Source organism: Caloenas nicobarica, chromosome 15 (genome assembly GCF_036013445.1).
Source record: "Caloenas nicobarica isolate bCalNic1 chromosome 15, bCalNic1.hap1, whole genome shotgun sequence".
In the NCBI taxonomy this organism is placed as follows: Eukaryota; Metazoa; Chordata; class Aves; order Columbiformes; family Columbidae; genus Caloenas; species Caloenas nicobarica.
The window spans coordinates 3,274,537-3,280,593 of record NC_088259.1 but is presented as its reverse complement, the minus strand read 5'-3'; positions in this window follow the sequence as shown (position 1 = coordinate 3,280,593).

The window sequence follows — 6,057 nt, the reverse complement described above, 5'->3', positions numbered from 1 at the left end:
GGGACAGCAGCGGTGAGACGGCGCTGCACAGCTCCTGCACTCAGCACCGCGTCTGCCTTTGGGACAGCAGCAGTGAGACTGCAGTGCACAGCTCCTGCACTCAGCACCGCGTCTGCCTTCGGGACAGCAGCAGTCACACTGTGCTCCACGGCTCCTTCCAAGAGCTCTCCTAGAGCTGCAGTCCTGCGCTGGCTCCTGTCGCTCCAGAGGCACCCGGCAGCAGATGCCACGGCCGCTCTCCCGGCGAGCGGCTTTATAGAGCACTCGGCATTGTGGCATCGTGGCGTTGCCGCATTGTCACATCACTCGTTGCCGTGACGCTGCCCTGCTGCTGCCCACCGGCCCATGTGAGGGGCCCGTCTGGAGGCCCGTTTGGACAGGCCTGTGGCCCCCGCCCTTCCTGGCCCGGCTGGGAGGGGTCATCTCCACAGGCCCCTTCTCACCTCAACTCTCCTGTGATGCTGTGGAGCAAAGCAGCATCCTCAGCAAGTGGGAAGAAAGGTAAGAATCATCCCCTGATACTGAAAAGTCAGTGTTTTGCAATTGTTACAAAACAGGCACTTTTATTGCAGTGTGCTGGATGCTCCGAGAATTGTTCCCCTAATCAAGCTTACTCATGGCTTACACTTCTTGGTATTTATTGACGCAAGTGTACGAGCGGACTTCACGACACGACCAATATGATCATCATGAGTCCAATGTATTATTAGTTACACAGAAGTATTTATACCTCTTCAACACAATTATGCACTATATCTATGTTACTACTTACAGGATTACGTAATACATCTATGTTTCTATTTGAACAAGGAAGAACATTACTCAGTTATTATTATCAATCATGAGAAAGCAGAATCTTATCTTTTTGGCAAAAGCAAGCGGTAGCGGTCTTATCCATTTGGCAGAAGCAAATGGTTCAGGATGCGACTTGCAGTTACACAGTTGCGGTTATACAGAACTGGGTGCTTTCCTCCCTGCACCTGCATTAGGGAGTTTCTCTCCTCCTTCCGTTTCTACATGCCTGACTTACAATACACAATGACTATCTTTGAAACACTGGGTTGTTCACATTCGGATGACCAAAGTCCTGTAAAAACTCATCAGCAATTTATTACATGTACCTATTGCATATTCATTTGTTTGTAACGTGTAGTTCATGCATTAAAAATAAATTATTTACATAATGCTGTCCAGAGTATGAATGGGGCAGGAGAGAGCAGCAGCAGAGAGGTGAAAATCTGGACTTGTGAAAAGGCAGTCTGAAGACCAACACTCTTCTCCATCCTTCTGAAAGCACAGAGGTCACCACAGCCACACTGCAGGGCCAGGCTGGCCCTGGGGAAAGGAGGAGGGATCACTTGCAGCCGGGAACTAAGGCTGGGGAACTGGGGTAAATGGGGCTGCATCCCCTGCGTTTTGGAAGAGACCCCACAGGGGTATGCCCAGTGGACTCTTCCCAAATCAATCAGCATTCCCAGCCTGAGCTGGGACAGGAAGGTGCCAACCAAGGGCTGTCGATGTCTCCTGCGATGCCCGGCCATGCTGCGCCTGGCAGAGGGCACCGAGGGACACACGTTGCTTTGAACGCGTTGAGGACCAGGGGCTGCAGCGCCCTTTGCTCCCACAACAACCGGCCTGATTCTGAGCAGGGCGCGCAGCACTTGTGTCCTGGCCGCGGGCGACCGGAGACCTGCGTGTGCTACGGACAGACCGGGGTTTTCCAGTCTGCACCGGCAGGGACTTGCTGGGGCAGGGTCTTGTGAGGAGCAAGAGGAAAGCAAACGGAGGTGAAAGAACACATTCACTCCCCATGTCAGTCCCTGCAGCTGCCAGAGGAGCAGCGCCCAGCAGCAGACAGCCTGCGCTGCTGCGGGCTGTGCTGGCAGGAGAGCAGGAGCTCAGAGATGCCAGAGACCATGCTCGGGAAGTGCTGGAGCAGGGGAAGGCGCTGGATCAGTCTGTCTCCATTGGATGGAGGTTCCCTAAAGTGACTGCAAGGAAATAATGAGCATAAATGAGCTTTAATTTGCAAGTGGTACCAAAAGATAGACCAAAACTGAAAAACAGAAACCAATGCAAGTTGAGAGGGGGCAATCAAAAATCAGTCAGTGTGGCCGAGCTGACACACAGGCCAGTGCAGAGCAGCCGGGTGGTGGGACGGCAACAGCAACACAGCCATACAACAGTACAGCAGCACAGCAACGCAGTGATGTGACAACGTGGCAACGCCATGATGCCACAATGCCGAGTGCTCTCTAAATCTGCTGCTGGGTGCCTCTGGAGTGACAGGAGCCAGCGCAGGACCGCAGCTCTAGGAGAGCTCTTGAAGGAGCCGTGGAGCACAGTGTGACTGCTGCTGTCCCGAAGGCAGACGCGGTGCTGAGTGCAGGAGCTGTGCAGCACCGTCTCACTGCTGCTGTCCCAAAGGCAGACGCGGTGCTGAGTGCAGGAGCTGTGCAGCGCAGTCTCACCGCTGCTGTCCCGAAGGCAGACGCGGTGCTGAGTGCAGGAGCTGTGCAGCGCAGTCTCACCGCTGCTGTCCCAAAGGCAGACGCGGTGCTGAGTGCACTGGCAAACAGGCCAGAGGTGAGCGGCGGGGCGATGGAGAGGGCTCAGCCAGGGAGCCTGGGACATGGCGGGGCTGCTCGGGGGCATTGGCACGTGCCCTTTCTTGCAGCCGCTGGGCAGGTTCATTGAGCTGTGCCTGAGGGTCTGTGTCTTCCTAGCTCGGACACAGAAGACAGCACCTGGGAGAAGGAGCTACTGGCCTAATGGACCCTGAGCTGCTGGACCTCACCCTTGGGGTCAAGATCCCCGTGACACCCGGCTCCAAGCTCGTGTTCAGCAGGGGAAAGCTGGGGGAAAAGGTAAAGGCAGAAGAAAGGGGTAGGAGGGCTCTCCTCTTTTATGGGGTCCCCGTCATCCCGAGAAGTCCTTGTGGCCACCTGCTCTACAGCGGGAGCTGCAGCCCCTCAGTTGGCTGGGGCTGGGGAGTTGAGGGAAGCTCCTGGCTCCCCGGTGCGGAGGCAAAAAGGAGGACTTGTCTGTTTTCTGGACTGGTTTCTGGCACTGCGCAAGTGTACGGCTGGGCTCTGCCTGCAGCCAGTGGCAGCATGTCTGGGTGCTGGGGCAACGTGCCCTTCGGCTCATCCTGCCATGTTGAGCCAGGCTCTGGGGCGCTCTGGAGGGAGAGTCCAGCCTTCTCCTGCTCGCCTTTTTGGCCTATTGGGAAAAGCTGGGGCTTCTCTTGAAGCTCAGGGAATGCACACAGTGTCCTCCTCCTGCAGCCTGCAGTGCGTTTTTCCCAAGGCAGAGGCTTCCTGGAGGCAGCGTTAGTTGAGACAGCCCTTAGGCCAGCCTAATCCTGAGCAGACTGTGTGCAGTGCGTTGTCCATTTGCTGCCTTTGAACTGCCGGGCTCAAATTTGTCACTCTGAAGGGTCATTGCTGTTGTGGCAAGGTCTGCAGTTCTTCCCGGTGGCCTCAGGTGCCTATTTTGGTGGTGGGGTTTGTCTTCTGTCCCCCAACCCAGCCCGGCCTGGCCCTGCAGTGTGGCTGTGGTGACCTCTGTGCCTTCGGAAGGATGGAGGAGAGTGTTGGTCTTCAGACTGCCTTTTCACAAGTCCAGATTTTCACCTCTTTGCTGTTGCTCTCTCCTGCACCGTTCATACTCTGGAACATCTCTAACAGCTTCACCGGCCCTCCTGCTTGTTTGACCTTGGGGATCCCCTCTGCCGCCTGCTGAGCACCAAGTACAACAGCCTGCATGACCCGCATCTGCAGGCCTACCACCAACGCAAGGACAACCTGCGGAGGCTGAAGAGAGAGGGTTTCATTGCCAGTGACAGCAGTGTAGGTTTGGATGTCGGGCTGGTCAAAACAGCCCTCATCAGGCGTGTTCCCCGGGCGCTTGCTCAGCCGCCTGTTGCTGTCGGAGGGCACGGGGCTGTGGGGCTGGTTTCCCCAGGAGCAGAAGCACCAGCGTCCCCCTGGCCATTCCCACTCCTGCTCTTCTCAGGCTGCCTCGCGCTGCCTGAGTGTTGAGGAGGCAGCCGGTGCGAGGCCTGGTGGCCTCGTCTCTCCACAGGTGGTTTACTCGCTGAAGGAGTTCAACGAGTACAGGCAGTACAAACTGCCTGCAGAAACAAAGTCCGAGCAAACATCAGAGAAGCTTCACTCAAGGAAGCTCTTGCCACCTCTCTGCCTCCCACCACCAGTCCCACCTTCGGAGGAAGCAGGAGATTTCAAGGTGAAGAGCTCAGGGATTGTCCTCCCGCCTCTCCCCCGAGGCGCTGAGCAAGATGCTCACCAGCCAACAGGCGGCCTCCAGAAGCCCCGGGATGGCACCTCTGGAGCCACAGCGAGGTCTGCAGTGCCCGAGTGGGAAACTCTGCGCATGCCCCGGGCAGGGAGCACTGCAGGCAGCCTCCCCTTCACGGGCCGGCAGGTTCCTTTCCAGCCCAGGCCTCCAGCGGGTCCCAAGCCCCCTCCCCAGGCAGGAGCGAGGTGCAGCCCAGCGCATCTCAGGGTTCTCCAGGAGGAGCCCGTGGAGCCCGAGGCATTGAAGAGGGTGGCAGCTCGGAGCCTTGTGGACGACCTGCTGAGGAGCTGCATGGCTTCACAGCCACAGAGCCCCCAGGCAGCTCCCCCACGCAGACAATAAAGACTTGTTTCCAAGGCCTTGCTCGCGCCTGCAGTGATTCACGCCAGGTCCTGCTGTGTCTGGGCATTTTCCCTGCAATGTTTTCCTGCCTCTTCCTCCCTCCTACAGCCTCGCTCAGGCTAAGACCCAGTTCTACAGGGAATCTTAAGTGGGGAAGAGAAAAGCAGCCCAGGCTTTTGCCTTGTTTAGTAAGCTTTGCGGCCAGGCTGTTGGAGGGGTAGGTCCAGCTCTGTAAAGCCGTGCTCGTGCCTTAGGACAGTCCCACATGTTGGTGCTGTTGAAGGCTGCGCCTTGTTCTGGGCATTTATTCTCTCAGCCCCCCAAGTCTCCTGAGGACCCTTTGGGTTCCCACCCAGGGCCCTCGCTGGGCCTTTCGCTGTCCCGCCAAGGGACCGGCCTTCGGCTTTTCATCTTTCCCAGGGGACTCCTCCTCTCGTCTCCTCAAGCCGTCTCTGTTTGCCTTTCCATGTCCCCCAGGGATGGGCTTTTTTGAGGCAACCGAGAGGCCACCAAACAGCCTTTCGGTGGCTCCCGAGGGCCTCCGTTTCTCTTCTTGTGCTTCCTAGGGCCCTCCCTTTGCCCTTTGGTGTGGACCGGAGCCCTCCGTGTGCCTTTGGGTGCCCAGCCTGAGCCCTTTGCTGCCTCTGGGTACCCCCACGGCCCTGCGTGTGCCCGCGGGTGCCACCCTTGTGAGTGCACGAATTAAGTGTCAGGGGTTCTAAGTTAGGAAAGCTCCTGACCCGAGGGGTGAATAAGTGAATTCGTGCAACAGACTAGTCTGGCCAAGGGGACTAAGCCCTGTGTGTCATGTTTGGTTCTTGTATTTCTTCATGAGCTCATGAAGTTTAGTTCAGAGAGTACGTGGTGCTGTGAATTGGCAGTTTTCTCTCCCATCCAGGCTCTTCTCTAGCTGCTTGCAGTCTGCCCCGTTCATGCTGCAAAACAGAGAGGAAAAGGTTCCCAAATGCCACCCGTGTGCGTTTGGTTTCCGCCCCAGGCTGGAACTCCTGCGGCAGGGCCAGTCCCGGGCTCAAGGCTGAGCTTTAGCAGAAAGCTCCGGCTGCTCGGTCGGCTCCCCTGGGCCACGGAGCTTTTGTGCTGTCCCTGCGGTCCCCCCTCCCTGCCCCAGTGTCCCCACAGCCCACACTCTGCTCTCGGGACCGTCTCCTCGGCTCCTTCTCTCCCAGGCTCCCCCGGCAGCGCGTGCCGCCCGCAACGTTCTCCGGGGCCGTTACCGGTCCCTGCGCAGGACTCGCTGGAGCAAAGCGCTGCCAGAGCAGCACCGCAGCCCGGCGGGCCCGTCCAGGAGGAGCGAGGAGAGAGAAGAGAGAAGCGAGAAGCGAGAAGCGAGAAGCGAGGCGCTGCCCCAGAGCGGCCCCGAGCCAGCCCGGCTCT